Genomic DNA, 24,207 nt, shown 5'->3' with positions numbered 1-24,207 from the left:
AAGGCAGAAAAGAATTGTTCATAAATGGTAAAATTAGGCTTGGAAAAAGGAATCTGTTATTTTAAAATCTCAGGTTTTCAATTCCTTTCTTTCCCACCTTCATTGTTTTGATTTAATTATGTTTCCGTTAGTCAAGCAACATAGTGGCTGTGAAACAAAAATAATGTTCAGTGATACAAAAGGTACATGCAATTTTTCAAATAAAGTTCAAGCTCCCTGTCAGGTCTCTGAGTGTTTTTTTCCTGCGCTGCTAATTCTAGTGTTCCCATTCCCTCCCACGTCTTTCTTGCCACTTACGGTCTCTTTAGACTTTCCGGCTTCCTCTTTATTTTCCTTACATATTTCATGATGCCCTTTCTCCTTCAAATTCTGTTTTTGCTTAAGGTCTAAGCGATCTCTTCTGACCATACTAATCCAGTCTTCCACTTTGTCACTTCTATGCTGTATATATCCTCTATGAAACATGGACAAGACTTCTCCTCTGGCACTTAGGCCAGCTTGAATAGAACAGTCTGTGTATACAGTACTACACAATAGTGTATATATATTAATAGTATACACTAAAGTCAGCCTCACAGTCAGGCTACAAAGTAAATAACTATCCGAAAAGATTCTTGGTTTGTGCTATGTCACTAACTATATTTTGAAAAAAGATTTAGTAGACTGTTAGTTGGCAAGAGCCAAAAGCATGCGAAGAACATTCTGGCTATTTAACTACGTAGGTGATCAAGATCGGTGCTTAGCTGAATTCCTTTGCCCAGTTTAATTTACTAGCATAGGTGTCATTTAAGTTCCTCATCAAAATTTTCAGAAGATACTACAGGGTATTTATTTTTGTTAAATTTAGTTAACCAGACAGTTTGAAATCATTTAGGTTGTTGGAGTGATTAAAAAAAAAAAAACAAACCAAAACAAAAAAACAACCCAAAGTTTTATTTGATTTTCAAGGGTCTTGTACATTCCATTAACAGAATATTTAGATTTTCTTTAGGCCAAGGGTGGTTTAAAGGTGAGAACCTTTCATTGAACACCAAAAAATGAGGGATATGGGCATGAAACTTCTAATTCTGGGAGTCAAAATATAAAATAAAAGGTCTCAAAGTTAATTCTTTTGTTTTAAGTTTACGTGAAGTAATTATGAACTATTTCAGGTTAAGTAATAAGATAAAGAATTCAGTATGCTACAATAACCAACTCTGAGGTGCTTGGAGCTTTACATGGAACAAGGCTCCCCTTACAATCCATTTACAGAGCTAGACATCTCAAAGCCATAACAACCAGCATGCTGACTGTAAGGCTCCTAAAGTCAGTCAATAAATATCTGGCACAGCTATGATTATCATGGTTTTCCAAGGAAACAAATTTTATGGAATCACATTGTCCATCAGCCTGTCCAGCCATTTTCTGTCTGTCAGTCTGATTAATTGGTAAGTTTCAGCTCAATTCAATAGAACAAACACCTCCAAGCTCCTAAATTCCTACAGGTTTCATGACATGGAGTGTCTAGATTGTTGAGAGAGCCCATAACAGGACCACATTCAAGCAAAAATTAGATTTTCAACTAGAAGCAGTCTCAACTAAACATTTGAATTCGTGTTTGTTTTTCCCCCCTTGGCAAACAGCTCAATGATTATTATTCCCACACAAACCATGCCATAATGTAATGCATAGCAAATCTCCAGAAAGCATAGTTCTGAGTTGGTACCGAGAATGAGCTGAGGATATACTGAAAAATACAGGTAGCATGAGGAGACAGACATATCCAATTGCCTTTGGGAGGGCTGAAAAAGGTGATGGAGACAGGAAGAGGAGCTTCAGCCTTGGTGATGAAGCTAAAAAGGAATATAAAACACAAACATGCACTAAGTCAAAGCTCTCATGATCATCAAACGTATTTCTTATAACATTTTATAGAGCATTCATCAGGCAAGTTGGAAGCAAGTTGGAAACAAGTTGCAAACAAGTTGCAACCACTCACCAGCCACGTATGCCCTCTTACAGCAAGACAATGTAATCATCGATGAGTGGACCAGAAAGGCTGCAGTGGGGAACACGACATCCTGCCTTAGTGCTTAAGGGATTCATCATGGGATATAAGTCTTTTTGTGTTTCCTCCATTGAAGACAATTTTTATATTTTAGGTAAAGCCATCATTGAATTGCATCTCCAAGCCATTCCAAAGAAGTAATCTCCATTGTTTGACCATTCTCTTCCTCTAGGGATAATCCTAATAAGAATAATACAGTGAAAGTAAGTCTGTTGCTCTAGTAAATCCATAAAGACCTCAACTTTGACAGTTTTTGCTTTTAAATCTGAGATCCTAACTGGTTAAACCCATTGAGGGCCTCAGGAAGAAATCTAACTTTTATGACTTATTGTATTGTTTGGGCATTGGAAATGAGTTAGATTCTGAGCTCCTCTGTTCTTTCAAGTCCTGATAGTTTTGGATATGCTCAAAGGATAAAATTTTAAGACGCACACACCTTTAGGTCAAAAATAAAATTGAGGGTTTTGTGCAGACTTGGACAGTGCTTAAAATTTTTTAAAAATTTCTTTGAGCATGGCTATATTATATAATCAAAGGCAGTGTAGAATTCCTTGACATAACAGAGATTCCATTTGATTATGCCACAGAATATAATGCAATGTACTGCTGATGTCATTTGGGGGTAAAAGTAGACAGAAAAGTGGTGGAGACTCTACCACTTCCATTAAATAATCTCAACAGCTATTCTCATATGAAAGGGAAAGGCATCCTCTGTCAAGAATTTACAAAACTCTCTTCATTTTTCTTCAGCATAGAGAGATGCAAAATCTCAGGAGACTGTCTGATGACCACTCAGTCAGTAAAGCAATTTACCTTAGAAAATCAGTAGATAATATAGATTGCTGTTGAAAGAGTGGATTTTGAAGGTCTGTAATGGTTTAACCCATCTGGCAGCTAAAACATGCACACAGCCGTTTGCTCACTCTCCCCCCTCCTAGTGGGATGGGGGAGAGAATTGAAAATGGAAGAAAGTAAAACTCATGGGTTGAGAAAAAAACAGTTTAATAGGACAGAAAAGGAAGATGATGATGATAATAATAATAATATACAAACCAAGTGATGAACAGCACAATTTCTCACCACCTGAAGCCAATGCTCAGCTAGTTCCTGAGCTGCCCTGCCTCCCAGCCAACCCCCAGTTATATACAGAGCATGATGTCATATGATATGGAATATCCCTTTTGTCAATTTAGGTCAGTTGTCCCAGCTGTGTCCCCTCCCAACTTCTTGTGCACCCCCAGTCCACTCACTGGTGGGGTGGCGTGTCCCGGCAGAAAAGGCCTTGGCTCTGTGTAAGCACTGCTCAGCAATAGCAAAAACATCCCTGGATTATCAACACTGTTTTCAGCACAAATCCAAAACATAGCCCCATACCAGCCAAAACCAGCACAAGGTCTGAGGATATTTGTCCTGCAGAGACATATGGGGGTTTACTACATACCTCCCTTTAGCATTTACCAGGATGGGAGAACAACTGATCTCTGTCTCAAGATGTTTTCTATGTTGAGAGAGTAAATACTGAAAAATTATCTTTTTTTTTTTTTTTTTACTTAGTTTTATTTCTTTAAGCAACAAAACATGCTAAAGACAGTAGTATTAAATCTTCTGTTCAATTTATTTCTCCCCACTTAACACTAACCTTCCCTTTCCTTACTCTTAACAAAATATTTAATATCTTTAAAGTACCATGGGTAGTACAAAAATATTTAGATACTGAATACAGGTTCCTCCTTCTTCTTTCCCATCCTCCAAACTCTTATACATCAGTTGGAAGGAAATGAAGAAAAATGCATTTCTTTGTAGTTTTTGCTGGTTATCACAATGCCCTATTAGATGCTGAAATACAACATCAGAAAAGTAATGATGCACATCAGATATGATAATAGCAGAAGAGAAGCTGAACAGTACACTTTAGAGTAGACCTGTGCAGGACTGAACTTGCCCCTTTCAAATCATAGAAGCTCTGCCATTGATTTCAAACTTCCAGCCGTCTTGTGAACTGCTGTTCATTTTCAGCAATATGTCATCATTAACAATATGTGTGCTTTCTTTTTTAAGCAATATGCCACCATTAATTCTGAGCTGCTGTATTCCTCAAGACGCTCAGCTCAAATCCAAGCTTAATGAGGTTGAGACACATAAAGTTAGATAATTGTGTATGAGGAAAATGAAAATGGAGAAGAAAAAAAAAAAAGAAAAAAAGAAAAAAAGAAAAAAAAAGAAAAGAAAACAAGGGGTGGAACATCACAGTTTTGTTAATATGTTTAAGCAATAAATTGAATCTAAAAAAATTACAGTCCCTCTCTGTTTGCTTTTACCATTAGTGCACCCAAGACTGAACTTGAATGTTTCCCTCCTATTTTGATAGGTTTTGTTTTATGAAGCAGCTGATGAAATATTCCATCACCCAATGGAATCTGATGGAATCTGATGTTCCTCCCCAGAACAAATGATTTGTAAGGGACAGGTTGACCTGGTAGGTTAAATGGTTAACATAAGCCTTCCACAAATGCCAGTAAAAGAAAACCAGAGGTATTTAGAACTATTTTAAACATTCTATATTTCTGGCAGTGGGAAATGCTTATTTAGACTGAAGCATCTGCTGGATTCCTAGATGCACAAATAATTCGTTAAGCTTTTTTAAGCAGGATTATTCCTGCATATTTTTATATCATCTGGTGTGCTTGGAACATTAATGGTTAACTAATAGCAATAAAAAATTTTTATTCATCACATGAAAAACTACCAGCAGGGAGTTTAACATTTTTCAGAAAGAGGGAAAAGATAAAATGATGAAATAAAATGAAAAATAAAAAAAAAAATTGTCATGCCAATAAAATGAACTGCAATACTTCAAATTAGTACAACACCCTTCTCTCACTTTATTTGGCTCATTGTTTTCAGTCCTTCAGCACTGTCTCTGGTAAAAGAATCTTATACTTGTGGTTCTTTGCTTTAGGCTAATTGATGAGAATAGGAAATATCCCTCTGTCATCTTTAAAGCAAGGGTGGCAAGCATCCCTCACTATGCTGATACATCATAGTAAACAAGATTTAGTGGTGATGCATGATGAGTGGTGAACTCACACTGTCCTTCCATTTCTTGTCAACCTGAGGCAAAGGGAAATAGCAGCTTGACAGGGGTGGTTTCCTTACCCACTTTTCCTAAATTCAACATACTTATTGCAGGACAGTAAAATTTGGTAATGATAAGGCAGGACGCAGTCATGCAAAATTATTGACTATTAAAATTAAGCATGGTTCTTAACAAATTCCTTGCTGTGTAAGTACAATAATGAATACATTTTATTTAATTTGAGGTGTCAGAATGAGGTATCTATATAAAGAACCCTGTTCATCCTCGTGAGAATATGCTGCTGCTAAGGACTGCATAGTGATATGACAGTCCTGTACCATTTTAATAGAGATGATTTTACACAGAGAGATGTCTTCATGCCCAGAAAACAGGGGTGTTCCTGTTTCTGTCTTGTCCACTTAAGATACTCCTTAAAATGGTTGCAGGCTGCTCATAGTACATTAAAGCTGACCTTACTTGGTAGTGTAGAAATAGGAAGTTCATTAATTGTTGTGTAGGCAACTACCAGCTTGAGGTTCCCCCTGGAGTAATGTTACATCTTGTGGGCATTGAAACAGGCTGTAAAGTGTCCTATCATCTTCTCTGCTGACCATACAGAGACCCTACAGTGTGCACACCTGCCATGTAAGCACTTTAGCTGAATTTCGAAATGTAAAAAGGATGAACGTAGTTGTTCCTTTTTAAGTTTGGAGGAATTCCTGTTTGCTTATTTTGTTATTTCCTGATATACCTCTCACTTGTTCCTCTCGTGGAAATGTCAGTGTCACTCATTTTAGTCTTGACATAGAATTTATTTCATCCTTTTTTCATTACAGCACTTCTACTGAAAAAAGTAAGTTATATGAAATTTTGGGAAATAATAATGTGGAAACTATAACCATGGTAAGACCCATTCACAACATGAACACAGTGGAAAGAGGAAGGGAAAATCCCTGTGATCACTGTGGCATCATTTGACTTGACTCTTCTGCACGCCACTGGGCACAGGGTGTATGCATCAAGTTTTTCTTCAGATAAATCCGTTATATTCTATAGTCAGTCATTCACGCTTGGGGTGTGAAGCCCTTTGCACTTTAAGGTTATTGCCTGAATGCAATTTTTATGTCTTAAATTTTGTTTGGTTTTTGGCTTTCATCATTTCAGAAATATCATTTTCAACTAGAAGAACCCTTTTTCTTTAGCAAACCAACATCTTACAATACTTCAAGAGAAGTAATAGCTGAGTTTCCATGTTCTTGGATGTTCAGTGGAACTTGATAAACCTCTTGGAGGTTTGCAGTGAAAATTAAAAAGTTTTACAGTTGGAATCAAGAGGTATACAATTGCCATATTTCCTGTAAAACTGAGTGTGTCTTATTGCTCTTAAGAATGACTTAATAAAGAATAAATTTTTCTGCAGTTCCATGAGCTCGGAAAAACTTGTTCTTCATTTTGCCTAATAAAGTAAATCAAGAAAAAAGCTTCTTGTAAAGGGGATGTCCAGCCTGAAGTGAAATATCAGGAGATGCTTCTTCCTGTTCCACATAGAAACCGAAGGAATGATGAAACATTATGTACCTTTTTGCTCACATTTCAACTGGTAGCTCTTATGAGCATTTTACTTGACTTATTAATACTTTCATTTATCACTTAGTTTCTCCACTGGCTCTCCCATCTCTAGGCTTTGGGAAGAACAGAAGAGGTGGGATGGAGGATCAGAAGTTTTAGGCTTGTTTCATGACAGAATAAGAGTAAAAATTAAGTTAGTTCAAATTTTTGGAGTGAATATTTGACATCATTTCAGAGTTGCTTTCTGTTAATCTGAAGCTGAATCTCCATTCCAGCCATTCAGTGTCTGCTCATCTTTGATGAATGATAAATACAGTCCTGACTGTAGAATAATCTTATAATGAAGAATATATTTTAAAAGCTAGCAATACTTGCAGCATTTGGATGAAGCTTCGGGATGCCTAAGTTGCGAAAGTTTTACATCATATATCTGGTGTAAGAACTTAATGATACTTGCCTCTAACACTGAAAATTTGACTTGCAAAAAAGGATGCATGGGGATGAAAAAAAGGCATACAAAGCAGATGCAAAGGTTTTCTTACATGTCACCTACAAAACCTGCAGAAAGTGACCTTATGTAGTTCAGATTTTGCCTATATAAAAAATGCAAATCAGGCTCAGCAGAAATTATACAAGAACTGAAGAGCAAAGATTATCCAGCACAGAGGAAGGGAAGCTCACTGACTCCTCATTATAAATTAAATTCTCTATAAAAAAAAGAAAGAGAAAATATTCCATGCTCTTTTTCAGAGTCCAAAGATATGTTATTGTTCCTTCAAAGGGTGATGCCCTATGGAAATATGAAGTAGTGATTTTTTTTTTGGCTATTATGATTTTAAATTTCTCATTTATCATAAGTGTAAAGTATGTCATTCATTGATATGACAACAAATTTCTATAATCTCATGCAGGCTTCTCACTATTAATGTGAAAAATGAAATATTAGCGAAGTTATAGTAAATATTTTTACATGTTGGTGAAAAGGAAACTGTTGTGTGGTCGACACGCCGGAGGGAAGGGATGCCATCTAGAGGACCTTGACAGGTTTTAGTGGTGGGCTCGTGTGAACTGCATGAAGTTTAACAAGGCCAAGTGCAAGGTCCTGCATGTGGGTCAGGGCAATCCCAAGCATGACTATAGGCTGAGAGGAGAATGGATTGAGAGCAGCCCCGAGGAGAAGGACTTGGGGGTATTGATTGATGAGAAGCTCAACATGAGCCGGCAGTGTGCGCTTGCAGCCCAGAAAGCCAACCGTGTCCTGGGCTGCATCAAAAGAGGCGTGATCAGCAGGTTGAGGGAGGTGATCCCGCCCCTCTACTCCGCTCTTGTGAGACCCCACCTGGAGTACTGCGTCCAGCTCTGGGGGCCCCAGTACAGGAGAGACATGGAGCTGTTGGAGTGAGTCCAGAGGAGGGCCATGAAGCTGATCAGAGGGCTGGAGCACCTCTCCTGTGAGGACAGGCTGAGAGAGTTGGGGTTGTTCAGCCTGGAGAAGAGAAGGCTCCGGGGAGACCTTATAGCAGCCTTCCAGTACCTGAAGGGGCCTACAGGAAAGCTGGAGAGGGACTGTTTATCAGAGAGTGTAGTGACAGGAGAAGGGGTAATGGGTTTAAGCTGAAGGAGGGTCGATTTAGATTAGATGTTAGAAAGAAATTCTTGATTGTGATAGTGGTGAGGCACTGGAACAGGTTGCCCAGAGAAGCTGTGAATGCCCCCTCCCTGGAAGTGTTCAAGGCCAGGTTGGATGGGGCTTTGGGCAACGTGGTCTAGTGGAGGGTGTCCCTGTCCCATGTCCGGGGGGGGTTGGAACTAGATGATCTTTAAGGTCCTTTCCAACCCAAACCATTCTGCAATTCTATGAATTATACTTAGCATTTGTTATTGTTGTTAACAAAGACATACTTTAACTGCAGAAATAAAAAGCAATTTTGCATAATTTGGGGTAGTAAGATTATGAGCTGCAGAGCCAGAGATCAAGACATATTTCTTCAGATACTCAGACTGTATGAAGTATGTCTAAAGTAATGTGATAATTAAATAAAAAAATCTCTTTATCTCAGCATGAAAAATGGCAGGAAAAGAGGTAATTTTTCTGTATCAGAGGTGTACAGTTTTAACTCCTGTAAATATTTCATAAGTCAGTAGGTTTTTCATTCCTCACTGGAATTTTTTTAGAGGTCTAGAATGAATGAAACCATTCTGTAAATTGTATGATATAGCAGCTGCCACTTAAGTTCTTCTGGAGCAGGAAGAGTCTGTGCTGTGGATGATAAGCAAAAACAACACTGTATACCTTGCTGGAAATAGGTCTTCCATTCAAAAATGTTATATGTTCATAAGCTCAGACCTGACCTTCAGCATGTTGTAATGGAGAGCTATGTCACGGTCCACTCCTTAATCCACTATGGCCACCAAGGGTGGAACAAATCTATTCTAACTTCAGTTATCTACAATGTAGATGTCTACATCTGAACCAGCTGTCTAGATTAGCTCCCTGATGGGTAATGGGGAAGACTCAGCACTTAAGCAAGCTGATCCACCACATTCAGAGGTAGACATCTTCAACAGATTGAGTAAAGCATCCTACAGGTGCACTTCAGGTGCTCTCCTGCTGACCTGTGATCTTCCTCCAGGATTTGACTGGCCCTTTTGTACCCCTTCCCTTTGACTGGGAGCACTGATGAAAAACTACCTGTGCTGCAGCATCCCTTACCACCACTCCCAGGGCTCATATCCTTCTTGATACTACTCAGACTGCTCCTGGCTGTATCGCTGGTGCCCACGTGAAACAACAGCAACAGATAACAGTCAGTGGACTGTACGAGGCTTGGTAGCCTCTCAGTGAAATCCCTGATCCGAAGCCCCAGTAAGCAGCACAGCTCTTTAGAGAGTGTGTCAAGTCAGGGAAGGAATCAGAAATTCATTTAAAGAGATGATGTGAAAACCTTGGCCCAATACCGAATAGGTAAATAGTCAACAAAAATCTTCCACAGAATAATTTTTCTATGGTTTCTGGTACTTTTTGCATCCAAAATGTCTGAAAAGATGGGACATACGTCATTATGGAGATCAATATTAGTCTGAAAGGATTAAATAATTCAATTTTTCAGCAGCTTGTAAACTGATGCGGAAAAGTAATTAACTAAGCCAAAAATTATTGGAAAATATTATCCTAAAATTACTATACACACATTAATTTTTATTGTTATTGCAACATATATGCCTGTTGCTGGTTTTTAGTGCTCTTTATTTCAAGATGAAGTTCTAAGCAGCATGTTGGGACTTCTTGTTTCTCTAATCTAAAAAACTATAATAAAAAAAAGAGGATGGGGGCATTTCATTCTACTTTATCTATGCTTAGATGGATTTAGATAAGTATATCGTACACCATTATCAACACCCTGCTTCCTTCTTTGCCTTTTGTTATTCCCCTCTTTTAGTTACTACTTATTGTGACAATAGGCACTGCATTTTCACACTCAGTAATTCTCAAAGGATATTATTTGTCTGTAGCTGGAATTTCTGGGGGTAATTATGTTGAAGATCACTTTGGAAGAGATCCCAATAAATTCTTGTATTTTTCTTTTGTCTGAAAATTTTACATCTATCATAGTGATGTCTCCCTTCAAGATGGTAAACTGAAAAATGACACTTTTTTTTTTCATCTACCACTTTTTCCAAGATTTTTCTTCCATTTTCTGCTAAACTATCAGTTTAAATATCTGCTGACATGTTTTTAACTTTATTCCTCCAGTTCCTCATTTCTGTTCCTCACTTTTTAAGCTCAGCAATACTGATATTTAAAGATCGATGTGATTTTATGCTAGATAAATATTTATCTTGCTTTATTCCTTTCCCACCCACAGGGTTTTGACTACGCTCATCCTCTTTGATCTCTGTTTGATTTTACAGCATGACTATTTGGAGTGATGGATGTCTGTGTTGTCACTTTTAAGGGTTCCTTTCAATATCTATGAAGAGGTCTGCCTAAGAGATTTATCATTAGTGTCCAGAAGAGCTGCCTCCTAGTGCCACCCACTAATAGATGGTTTCTATTTGCTTTCTTCCAGGGTTTTGACTACGCTCATCCTCTTTGATCTCTGTTTGATTTTACAGCATGACTATTTGGAGTGATGGATGTCTGTGTTGTCACTTTTAAGGGTTCCTTTCAATATCTATGAAGAGGTCTGCCTAAGAGATTTATCATTAGTGTCCAGAAGAGCTGCCTCCTAGTGCCACCCACTAATAGATGGTTTCTATTTGCTTTCCCTTCATCTCAGAAGTGTTGTAAGCTTCCCAAACAGCATAAACACTAGAAATCATGCAAAAATAACCATTCTCCTTCTTTAGTCTGTATTTTCATTTACTTAGCAAGGCTGCAGAACAAGAAAAAAAAAGCTATTTGCTTTAGATTTCCCCCTAGGTACCAGGACATCAAAGTGAGGACTGTGAAAGAAATTGGCTTTAATTGCTGGTTTTAATTTTTTTAACTAAATTAAAAAATTTCTATAAGGCATTTTATCCATAAGAGAGCAAACTTTGGTATTTCTTTATCACTTTAGGACCCCGGTAGCTGTATTTCTGAAATTACAATGTCCCTTTGTCAGTTTAGGTGATTCACTGTGTAATATAAATTGGACAATCCAGAACTCTTTCAGAACTCACACAAATTGTTTATAGTAACAAAATCACATAGGGACCTTACATGTTCACTTCTCACAATTCTATTTCTGGTCCAATGTGTCCTGCTGAAACCTCTTTTCTCACCTAGATTCCTCAACTCCACTTTGTAGTCTTCCCTAGCTTTTCTCACAACTGGCTTTGCTCATTCAGTTTGAGATCAAGACACCCGAGTTTAAGTCTTTATCAGAGCTAGGAGGTCTCAGTTTCCATGATGATCAGTGGAGTTCAGTCAGTAAATTAAATAAAGTATAAGCAATATGGACTCAGTTTATTTCTCTAAATATTTTTACAAAACTTCTCTACATATCTTTACAAAACTTCTCTACATATCTTTACAAAACTTCACTGAAGTGTTTGCAAATTAGCTGACTAAACTCTAGTACTATTTGAGATGTTATCATGTACTGGTATAGACATTGAGTGTTGGAATAAAGGTGCTTGACACTCATGTATAGATTGGAGTGAAATTTTAAAAAGAAGATATGGGAGATAGATTATCTAAGTTTATATCCCTTCATATGTTGGGAACCCTTTATGTGGTCAGCACCAGATAGACTGTCAGGTTACCTAGCATGCTGTGCAGAAACCTACTCATGTTGAGGTTCAACATGGCCTTGGATATCTGCTTACTTGTATGTGAGTTTTGCTGTGATCATAAACCATGTCTTGTCTCACAGGTGGAAGGCAGGTAGACAGCCCTTAGTGTGCCAAGGCAGTGAGGGAGCTGGCAAGAGAGTTGTGTATAGGGTCGCCAACATACATACAGGTCAACTTGACATATACCTTCACTATACGTTAGTCAAGAGTCAAATATGCTTACTAGTGCTATGAGGTTGTACAGTGGCCACTTACTTACACTAACATATCTGCTTAGCTATGGCCTCTGTTCAGCTTCTGCTTGAAATCACTAGCTCTGCATAAAAGATCTTCTGCAAGGGACAGCTAGGTATTCCCTGTTATCTGAAGGTCCACCTAATTTCCAGCAATTGCAGAAAGGTGAAGATCACACCAGAAAAAAGACAGGAGATTCATTTTCCAATCCTATACTCCCCCCTGCAACACCAACTAGCCCTGTTCTCTTCACTGCCCAGTGTTTTGCTTGATTTACTGTTTCTGCACTATATCTTCCTTCCTTCGAACACTGAGGCTTGCTTCCTGTGATGTTAGTCTTTACGCATTTGAATCTATAGCTTGAGCTTCATTCTCTTTCACATGACCGTAAATAATCAAATTATGGATTCAACTGCAGCTGTCTGCAGTGCAGGTGCTGGGTGCGCATTCCTGGTAGAGCACCAGAGCACTACCCAGCCTGGAGCGGATGGAAATGAGAGAATAATGAAATCTAAAATGCCTCACAAAACTAAGGGATTTTTACATTTCTTGGAAGAACACACCCAGCACTTGCTCTAATTGCAGGGGGAAAGGGACAGTTCTCTTAGGGACATGCTATGTATTATCTTCCTGGACATCTTTCAAGTAAGGGGTTGGCAAATACATCTGTGAAAAAGTGGGGGATTTTGACATTGCATCTAATAGATGTAAAGACTGAGCTAAAAAATATAAACCAAACTTAACCTGAAGAAGTCGGCATCTGGGCTATGTGGTCCTTGATGTTTTGCATTTTGAAGCAAAAATATCTATCAGTGAAGCAACTGTCAGGACAATTTCATTTGCTTGATCTATGGGTTTTAGATCTGAACATGTCTCTTGCGTCTATCTCCAGGATTCATGCTTTAGAATATTTTATTTCTTATTTCTACAGCAGCTTTTCAGAGTCCCATTAAAGAGAATGGCTTTTCCTCAAAGCAAACTACAAAGAGCTGGGAATAAACATACAGAAATGAAAATAAGAGCATTAAGTGAGATAAGAGACCAAGGTTTATTTAACATGCAAGGGGAAAAAACAACTTTTGTTATGAGGCATTTTTTCAGCATATGGTTACATAGCAGGAATGTCAGTGTCAAAAAGAGTGACCACTAGTATGAATCTTGTTGTTTTTCCCCCACAGAAATCTAGTTACACTATTTTTCTTTATTCTCTTGGGTTGTTCACATTAGGGTAAGTCATCCATAAAGTCTCATGTATAATTCATGCAAAGACTTAGAGCACTGTGTATTTGCCCTGCTTCAGTAAAATCACATTATTATAATTTGACTTTTGATATAGAGTGCTTATTTATTTAAAATTTTAATTACAGTCATAATTATGTCTAATATTCACAATAGTCAATATCAATACTAGAGCTGGACAAAAACAATTAGATCAGGATGTCTTTTTATAGGTGAATTTTTTTTGGCCACCATGCCCTAAATTAAAGTGAAAGAGCATATGAAGAAAAAACACATATATCCTGTTTTAAAGATATAATAAAATAAGATTGAATTAAAATGAAAGGAAGAGTTGCCAGTTATTAATGGGAATTTCCGGAAATATAGTGTATTTTTATTATCTCACGTGCATTCTAGGTAAATAGATAAATAATATCTCTCCTGAAAACATTGCAATTATACTGTTACAAATGCAGTGGAAGTCTGAGATAAAACAGATTCACTGAGTATGTAAAAGCTGTAGGGAAGGATCTTCAGTACTGAACAGAAAGCAGAATCAGTAAGGGTTTTTTTTTTTACTTCTAATATTAATTATGAACTAGTTCATATCATAACTGAAGAGATATCTGTAATTATCTCTCCCATAACAATAGCAGAATATTGTAACAGGAATGTGTTATCCGAGTTTCTTATTACATAAAAGGTGATGTTGAGGATAATCAAATACATGCCGGGAAGTTTTTAGTTTTTGTCATCCAAGTATCAAAATAGAAAGCATCCTCTTATCAGGTTTCAGAGCCCAGAACAGCTCTCTGATGGCATCCTCCTCCTTGTGAGAGTATTCAAATCAAACCTTTCACAAAGAGTATCTTAATCAACACATTCAAGGCTATCCTAAGGGATTCTATCCTACATTCAAATTAATGATTGCTTACTTAACATTAATCAGCTGTTGACTAAAATATATTAGTAATGCTTGAAAATAGACCCAGCAAGCTCTGAGTGATCAGCAGCTTGACCGCTGGGCTATTAACTTATGTCTGTGGATAAGACTTTGAATACAGAAGGTATGGAAGGATGCCAGACAAAGTAGAGAAACTTGTACAAAAAAGAGACTCGTTTCATCTCTTCCTCAACATAATATAGTTTGGTGGTGATGGCATTTCTTCTTGCAGGTGATAGCTTCAGATCTGAGTTTTCCACACCATCTGTAGAGTCAATGAGAGGCAGATTTCCTATGCCCAGCACAACTAGTTTTCAAAATGCAGCCACTGAATGAAAGGGAACATTGCTCCTGTCTACCAGTATCTTAGAAGTAGGAGATGCTCCATTTATCTCAGAGACAAAATCCATAGGTGTTCCCAATACATTTTGATTTGATCAAACACCTTAAATGAAATAGGCATAGGAATGACTGGTTTGGGGTACAGTGCTGCTGATTAATAACATGGCAGACCACGTAATGAGCTAGAGTAAACCCTCTGTAGATCAGTATCTTAACTTCTGAACAGTGGAATGTAGTATATGGCTGAAGATTGAATATAGGAAATGAACCAGGAAAAAAAAGATGCTCATCTGCAGATGTCTGGCATTTTTTAACAAAGGGTGCTCTGAAGCCAGAGCACATATTCATTATTTTGTGCTTAATACCCCTTCATGGACTTTCCCTTCATGAAAATGGTTAATAGCTTCTTGAATTTAATTTTATTTTTGGCCTCTGCAGAGTCTTACAATAACTTCTGCAGTTTTCTCTTTGAAAAAGATTTTCTGTCATGTTCACTGTTCAGCTTGGTACTCTTATAGTCTCAATATACTGTCTATACTTTTCTTCATAACAGTCACGAGTTTCATTTGGCTCTTCTAATCTGCCTATTTAACTCCTTGAATGGTAGGTATAGCTGAGGGTATTTTTTTATATTCTTTATTTCCTCTTGTGATATTTCTTTTGACATTATCCCTTCAGAGACACAAGAGCATCAGCATTACATCTACTGCTGGCACTGGCATCAAACTGGTAGGAATGGGATGGACTGCAGTTCCCCTCCCACAGCAACTTTAGTTTAAAGCCCTCTTCACTAGCTTAGCAAGCCTATGACCGAAGATGCTCTTCCCCTTCTCTGACAGATGGACCCATCAGCCCCCAGTAGACCAACTTTCTCAAAACAAGTCCCATGGTCTATGTAGCCAAACCCCTGGCTGTGGCACCAGTCCTGTAATCATTTGTTGACTTGCCAGATTCGACTGGCCCTTTCATATCCCTTCCCTTTGACTGGGAGCATTGATTAAAAACTACCTGTGCTCCAGCATCCCTTACTGCCACTCCCAGGGCTCTGTACCATTCTTGATACTACTGGGACTGCTCCTGGCTGTATCGCTGGTGCCCACATGAAACAACAGCAGCGGATGATAGTCAGTGGACTGTACGAGGCTTGGTAGTCTCTCAGTGTCTGAAGAGTCGGATAAGCCTATACCAAATAGAGAAAAAAATTTATATGAATAATAAAGCGTGTCCAAACGTACTTGAAATAGAATTTCTCTCTTGTTAAAACTCAATGAAGCCACAGAAGTATCTCAGAAAATTGACTGAATAAAAGACTAACTGAAAATCCATGTTTTAAAGCTTCGCTGAGAACATTTCACCCCAAAGACAAAGACAGTGCAAGCACCAAGCTAAGAATTACAGTGCTACAGCATTTGTCAGTGCAGATCACTCCTCAGGAACCAAAAGTATTAACAAGGCAGCCTATGTCAGTTTTGAGCTAATGAAAGGTTGACAATGAGAGGATTATAAAACTGAGGAAGGATCTTGCTCTCGGCTTGCTTCCTCAGTCTGCTGCAACTCCTTACAGTCATTTTCTAGAGCAAGGCAGTTCAAGAAATAACAGGTTCGAGTTCAGATGGAAACCTCACAAGAACGTCAATGTATGTTGTTTAGATTTGGTTACTCTGTCAAGAGATTCTGTTAACACTTACTTGCAATGATTACACTGGTATGTTGAAATGTTATGGCAATTTCAAACAGTAACAGTCTTCCCTGGTGATCAACAAATAGATTACACTCTGGGAGAAGAGATACAAGCCAAAACTGGTATACAAAGAGAAATAATGGTATTTGATTTTATATTTAAGATACTTGATATTCATTAATTTTCTATCTGTAAGATCATTCGGGTTTTTTTTTTTTTATTTTCTGATATTTATAGTGTCTTTTCACAAGATCATATTAGGGTTATTCATAACTACCCATTTATAAAACTGTTAGTGTTATTCATGGAGCACCAGATTAGACTATCCTTAAATAAAATTAATTACCATCTACAAATTTTTTTCAATTATCTATGACACATTAAATTACAAACCATGACAAAATTTGGAAATAAGGTACATATCGTACTCTAGCATATTTCCCCTCTCAGGGGAGAAGTCTTAACTAAAATTTCTCCTGAGAGGCATGCAAAGGATGTTTTAAAGTGACTCTGTCAAAGCTTGTTGTTGGATAATTGTTTTTTTCCCAGTTTTCTTTTTTTTCCATTTTTTCTTCTGTTAAAAGTAAAAATATTTAAATTAAAACCTTCATTCTTTTAGCTATTTTTAATTATGTTCCCTTACTCATGGCAGAAAACATTTATGATTAAAATATTGATGTCCCTAACTTATTCAGCATTAAGAATGCAGTTATTGAGGTACTTCCTGTTGCTGTTTCCTGACAACTGAACTGTTGAACAGTGTAGAGACAAGAGGGTGGATTCTGGGTGTTAAAGGTGTTTCATTTCTCTGATATGACTTATGAGGAGAAGGTGGTTGGCACACTGTAATCCCAGACAACAGTTTGTGATTCACTGGAAGAGAACACATTCCTCTTGTGGTGAGTTAGCAAATCTTAAAGGCAAACCCTTCTGTCTTACATACAAGTTTGCTGCCCTTGTAAGGATGCAGAATACCTTCAGTAAGTCGGAATTACCTGAAAATCACATTTCACAAGCAGATGAAGGTTGGAGATGAATCTCATAATTGTATTTTATCAAAGCGTAAGTCATACATAAGTTACAAAGGTTGCCTAAGAAAATTTCTCCATGGAAATTAAGGAGCTTTCCTGCTCTTTCTAAAGACTTTCACTCTGCTAATTCTTTGGCAGATATAATTTCCTAACTGTCTCCAACAATGGCACAGAAGCTAGGTCCCCGCAAGCTACCTATGAGTCAGAGAGAAGGTCTGCAGGAGCATAGAAAGGGAATAACTTGCCTCATATACATATGGCTGGCTCCCCACCAACTCCATATACCTACTGTAGGTGAAACAGGGCACTCAAAGTGATGAAGCTATTCAGAAAATCTTTCTTACCCTGCCTTGGTGTTTTATTATTATTATTCCCTTGCATTCAATACTTCGTGCACATCCTCATTGCTTATCCCATTCACACATTGAGAATCACCTTGAAGATGCTCTTAACGCTCAGGGTTAAGTCTGCAGATTGTAAGCAAATTTGCAGACTTGCCAGTCCTTCCATTTCTAAGGAGTGTGGAGCTCTGCTCCTGTCTCATTCTGATAATGATCCTTTACAGTCATCAGAGTCTCTAGTTGAATTACTTGACTCATAACAGAACAAATATCAGTCAGGAAAATCATGTGAAATGATTTTCCAGAACAAAAGGAGGAAGATTCATATTTCCTACATTTAGACATCTACCTGACTGTAGACATCTGTATCTGAGGTAGTTAGCTGGATCCTTTATTATAGTCAGTAGAAAAACAGGCATTTGCAGGATGAGATTCCCATCTGCTAAGGCAGTTGTTTCTAACACAGGTTATGTGAATAGCTGTCTGGAAATGCCTATTTCTCTCCATTAACTACTAAACTTCAACAAACAAACAAAAAAGTTTTGACAGCTAGGTCATAGATAAAAGTCCAAAGTCAAACAGGGTGATTCCTATCCAGAAATATGCCTATGACATACTTAATGACAGAGCTATTTTCTCTGACCACTCTTGAGAAGACAGGCTTTGTCATAATATATTTAATATGTTAATGCTAAACATGCACTGTTGAAAGGTGTTACAATTAATTGTACAGACTTTTTCAACAGCAGAATTCAAACTGTTTACAAATGTTACTCATGGCTTGTATTTCTGTGATGCTACAAGACTGTTAAAACATTTCAAAACATAAAAATACAAACTAGCATACATTCTAAGAAGTGAAAGCACTTCTTAGTTTAGGTATTGTATTGTATTTGCCTGATGGTGATTAGCTTTTTGTGATTATCAAGGCAAGTGATTTATTATGAACAAGTCCACAGATTTCAAATGGTTAATGCATTTTAGCACATATTATTGCACTGCCAAAATGTGCATCCAATACATATTATCCATTATGCACTTATTTGTTATTATCCTGTTTCATAAATTTCAGTTACATAGTCAAAGAGCAGAGAAAATTTCATGTAACTGACAACTAAAACCACAACACAAACAGTAAATACTTTGATGTGCAAATGAGGATGAAAACAATCTGGCTAAATTATTCTTGTGTTCTGATCATTTACTGCAAGAAAATAAGGCAGGTTCGCTTACAATTTCCTAAAGAGACAGGGAATGAAATTATAGAAAATATTAATAATGAGTAGTTCAATTAATTTTAGTTCTTCTAAATATTTCATAGAATCATAGAATCATAGAATGGTTTGGGTTGGAGGGGACCTCAAAGATCATCTAGTTCCAACCCCCCCTGCTGTGGGCACGGACACTCTCCACTAGACCACGTTGCCCAAAGCCTCATCCAGCCTGGCCTTAAACACTTCCAGGGATGGGGCCTCCACAACTTCTCTGGGCAACCTGTTCCAGTACCTCACCACTCTCACAGTAAAGAATTTCTTTCTAACATCTAATCTAAATTGACATTCCTTCAGCTTAAACCCATATTTCACAAATGGAGATGTCAAAAGGTTAAAATGAGCTACAAAACATTATTATATACATGCATTATTGATTAGATAGTAGAATCATAAAATCTTTAAGGCTGGAAAAGAGCTCTAAGATCATCAAGTCAACTGTCAGCCCAACACCACCATGCCTACTGAACCACGTCCCAAAGTGCCACGTCTACACATTTTTTGAAAACCTCCAGGGATGGTGACTCCACCACCTCTCTGGGCAGCCTCTTCCAATGTCTGACCACTCTTTCAGTGAACAAATTTCTCCTAATATCCAATCTAAACTTCCTCTGATGCAACTTGAGGCCATTTCCTCTCATCCTGTCACTAGTTACTTGGGAGAAGAGACCAACACCCACCTGGCCACAACCTCCTTTCAGGCAGTTGTAGAGAACAATAAGGTCTCCCTTCAGCCTCCTTTTCTTCAGGCTAAACAACCCCAGTTCCCTCAGCTGCTCCTCATAAGACTTGTGCTTTAGACCCTTCTCCAGGTTTGTTGCCCTTCTCTGGACACGCTCCAGTACCTCAATGTCTTTCTTGTGGTGAGGGCCCCAAAACTGAACACAGCACTTCAGGTGCAGCCTCACCAGTGCTGAGTACAGGGGGATGATCACTTCCCTAGTACTGCTGGCCACACTGTTTCTGATCCTAGGCAGGATGCTGTTGGCCTTCTTGGCCACCTGGGCACCCTGCCAGCTCATTTTCAGTCAGTTGTCAACCAGCACCCCCAAGTCCTTTTCCACTGGGCAGCTTTCCAGTCACTCTTCCCCAAGCCTGTAGCATTGCATGGGGTTGTTGTGACCCAAGTGCAGGACCTGTCACTTGGCTTTGTTGAACCTCATACAATTGACCTCGGCCGATTGATCCAGCCTGTCCAGATGCCTCTGCAGAGCCTTCCTACTCTCAAGCAGATCAACACTCCCACCCAGTTTGCTGCAAACTTACTGAGGGTGCACTCAATCCCCTTGTCCGGATCATTGATAAAGATATTAAGCAAGACTGGCCCCAAAACTGAGTCCTGGGGAACACCACTTGTGACCATCCACCAACTGGACTCTATTCACCACAACTCTTTGGGCTCGGCCTTCCAACCAGTTTTTTACTCAGCGAAGAGTACAGTAACTGTGAAGACAAAAATCTTTGTGTGCAAGGCTCTGTACAAAAACATCTTTATTGTAAAGATTGTCTCTATTTTGCATATGGCATACAATAAATGATTACTCCATCTAATGCTTATTTCCATGCTATTTTTCTACTGGTGTTTTGCTTTCAGATAATGTTGTTTAGTATCAGTTACTTCCTTACTAGAGTGATCGGTACTCTCAGACAAAGAAAAAAGAAAACATCTGTGGAACCATTAATTCTTTGTAGCATGAAAGTTACTTTAGTAAAGAATGATAGTAGTACAGATTTAGATTCACATGACACCAAGATCAAGAAGACAAGAAAAGAAGAGTTGATTTATTGTCTGTATATGGGTAAGATAAACTACCTTGGTATTCTGGATCCCTAAGAAGAGGACTTTCTGAGTTTGAACCTTTCTCTCTCCTCTCCTCTCCTCTCCTCTCCTCTCCTCTCCTCTCCTCTCCTCTCCTCTCCTCTCCTCTCCTCTCCTCTCCTCTCCTCTCCTCTCCTCTCCTCTCCTCTCCTCTCCTCTCCTCTCCTGTCCAAATATTTCAGTCATACCTCAGTCATACATGAGAATACCTAAAAAATGATATTGTGTTTAGAGCGAGTTCAGAGGAGGGCCACAAAGCTGATCAGAGGGCTGGAGCACCTCTCCTATGAGGACAGGCTGAGAGAGTTGGGATTGTTCAGCCTGGAGAAGAGAAGGCTCCAGGGAGATCTAATTGTGGCTTTCCAGTACCTGAAGGTGCCTACAGGAAAGATGGTGAGGGCCTGTTTATCAGGGAGTGTAGTGACAGGACAAGGGGTAATGGATTCAAGCTGAAGGAGGGTCAATTTAGATTAGATATTAGGAATAAATTCTTTACTGTTAGAGTGGTGAGGTACTGGAACAGGTTGCCCTGAGAGGTTGTGGAGGCCCCATCCCTGGAAGTGTTCAAGGCCAGGTTGGATGGGGCTTTGGGCAACCTGGTCTAGTGGAGGGTGTCCCTGCCCGCAGCAGCGGGGTTGGAACTGGATGATCTTTCAGGTCCCTTCCAACCCAAACCATTGTATGATTCTATGATTCTATGATTTATTTAATGAAAAATATGATTACAAAAAATTTGAAAATTTTGATCTTATTCTATTTTTCTTCTATCATACAGCAGTTCCCCAGCCAGATGTACATGTAGACTATTTAGTCCTTAAAGAGGCACAATCTGGAGCACATTTCTCTACTGAATTTGCAAAACAGTGTGTCAAATAAAGTCAACATCATTCACGTATATGGTGGAGCCTGTATCTGTTTTCCATCCACATTGTGAGGAATTAGGACTCACTCACCTCTGCAGTTCTTAACATCTCTTATGCACACTTTTTAACCCATACAATTCTCTCTCATTTCCTACTTCCCCTTGTTCTTTTTTTTTTTTTTTTTACTCTCATGTTGTGCCTTATAAGCTTTTGCAGCAGGAACATCTTTGAAACTGCAGTTTCAGCAGATGTCCCGGGACAAAGATGGCACAATGAAATGATGAAGCAGGCCCTTCAAATGGATGAATGTTGCTAAACAATTTGTTCACATACATCTTTGTCTAGCTGTTTAACTTGGTATTAGGGTGGGAGATTGACCCAATTTTCTCTTCATTTGTATGCTTCTAGTGCACTGATTCATGCATCATAGAATTTAAATTATCTTCCCTCATACTGGGAGCAAAAATGTAGTCTTATCTGAAACTCTATCTCTTCCTAACATGCTCATTCATCACATATACTGATGTATTTGTAAAAAGTAAGCCTAACAACTAAAATGGATATAATGGACTTATGTCCTGCTATTTTAGAGGAGTTAATTGAAGCATTGTTCTGGCACCAAAAGCTATGGAGTAAACCTGAAGTTGCACTTTGTCCCTGTGTTCCAAAATCTAATGAAAGCTGGGGGGGGGGGGGGGGGTGTTTCTTAGGTAGATACCAACATTTCATGGGATGCTGATCATCTCATAGAGCTGTGAAAGACATTTGGGGGGAGTGCTGATAGAAAGACAGCTCAGATATATTACTGATGAGCTTCCTGACCAACGCAGAAAAATGTGCAAAAAGAAAGAATAGATGGCATCTGTATTTAATCTTATAAAGATACAACCTTGTATTCAATACAACCTTGTATTCAAGGAGTTCTTGAGACACAGACTTCAGGAAGTTGGAGGGCTGCCTCACAGGATTGCAGTGACAACATTTTTTTTTTTTTTTTTTTTTTTTTTTTTAAAAAGGCATTCTCTTTTTGGTTAGTCTTGGACATATGAAAGATTTTAGATCGATGGACTTTTCTTCTGGGCATGTATGGCCACTCTTCTCTACTCTGGACAAGGAAACTGAATTTTTATGGTGTATCATGCACATTGCTTTGCTTTGAATTGTTAAGGATGAGTGTACAACAAACTCAAGAACCTTTAAGGTCAGAACTACTATTTAAACTGAAGTCATGAGTGGTCAGGATAGTGAAAATTATGTCTTTTTTTACCATTCAGTGCTGTCCATACAAGCTTCAGACTTCAAGTTTTCCATATTTCTAGTTGCTCTAATTTGTCACAAATCACTTTACAGCCTTTAATGTTGCAAAACTTAGAAGGATATCTACTTAATGAAGTATTTTCTAGTCTCAACTAAGCTTTCTCAAAAGAACCATTATCAGGGAAGCCAGGGTGGAAGCATCTTTCTTTCTTATAATGGCATAAAAGGAGGTACAGCTACCTGTTTGTTTTCTTGTTTACTTTTGTCTATTTATTTTATTTCTTCATTTTTGGATGGAAAGTGGAGTTAGCCCTGGAGAAGTCAAAGTTTCATACTTATAATGGCCAAAGTAACAGTGTATCAGTTATGATATGATAAAGGTAGAGCCATTACACACTGCACCCTATTCAAGAGTCAGTATTTATCATTATCCTAGGAGTGAGGAACAGTAATAGTCCTTGTCCTGCTTTCACAATGAATCATGACTGTTGGAGACAGAAGCATAGATAAGAGATTTTTTTTTTTCCCTTTAAAAGCAATCCTGTATTTCACTATTAAAAATAGTAATTATTTATTCAATTCTATTTGTAGTCTGTTACAGAAAAACTAAAAAACAGCATCAAGGAAAGGAAATGCTCAGAAATGGAAACTCAGAATATCCCTGCACAGTTGATGTCATTTTGTCATGGAGCAATCACATCTATTTGGCAGTGTTAATCTATGGCAATCAGTCCTGTAAATATAAATTATGGTTTTCATGCCAGTTCTATAGGGAACCCAGGCACCTGACACAGGAAGCACACTCCCTCACGTTTGCAAGTGGTTGTTAAATGTTGACAAGGATTCAAAGGCAAATTTACACAGACACTGACCATCAGGGAAAGAGAAGGAAATGGAAAGATAAGGCTTGAAATGTTATAAGATTCATTCTCTCCATATCACCTGCATCTTCTGCACTAGGGTTAAAAGCTGGTCTAAAAAACAAAACAAGAAAGCAAAAAACCTCCCCTAAACAATCCATCCCCCCAAAAAAACCCCCCAAAACCAAAAAAACCAACCAACCGAGGCCTTTCTCATCAGTTTCATGTGTCTTTATTGTATTGTCTTTGCCTTGAGGAACCCCTGTAAATTAATACACCATCCTTGGACACAGAAGGAAGTATTTTATCGTGTAAGGAATTACATCTAGTTCAATGGGATACAGCACTTGAGAATAAATGGCTAGTTCCTTGATT

The 24,207-nt window shown here is 38.2% G+C and overlaps 1 long non-coding RNA gene across 2 annotated transcripts in view; it reads right to left on the bottom strand.

Moving 5' to 3' along the window:
* LOC142600295 (uncharacterized) overlaps window positions 1–24,207 on the bottom strand; it is a 389,286-nt gene that overhangs the window by 355,390 nt on the left and 9,689 nt on the right. For both annotated transcript variants that reach the window (XR_012833686.1, XR_012833687.1), the window contains exon 2: window positions 15,739–15,889. This is a non-coding gene — a long non-coding RNA (uncharacterized LOC142600295). The remainder of the gene's footprint in view (window positions 1–15,738; window positions 15,890–24,207) is intronic.

Source organism: Balearica regulorum, chromosome 2 (genome assembly GCF_011004875.1).
Source record: "Balearica regulorum gibbericeps isolate bBalReg1 chromosome 2, bBalReg1.pri, whole genome shotgun sequence".
Taxonomy (NCBI): Eukaryota; Metazoa; Chordata; class Aves; order Gruiformes; family Gruidae; genus Balearica; species Balearica regulorum.
The sequence above is the reverse complement of the archived record's forward strand: the minus strand, read 5'-3'. Positions and strand labels throughout refer to the sequence as shown.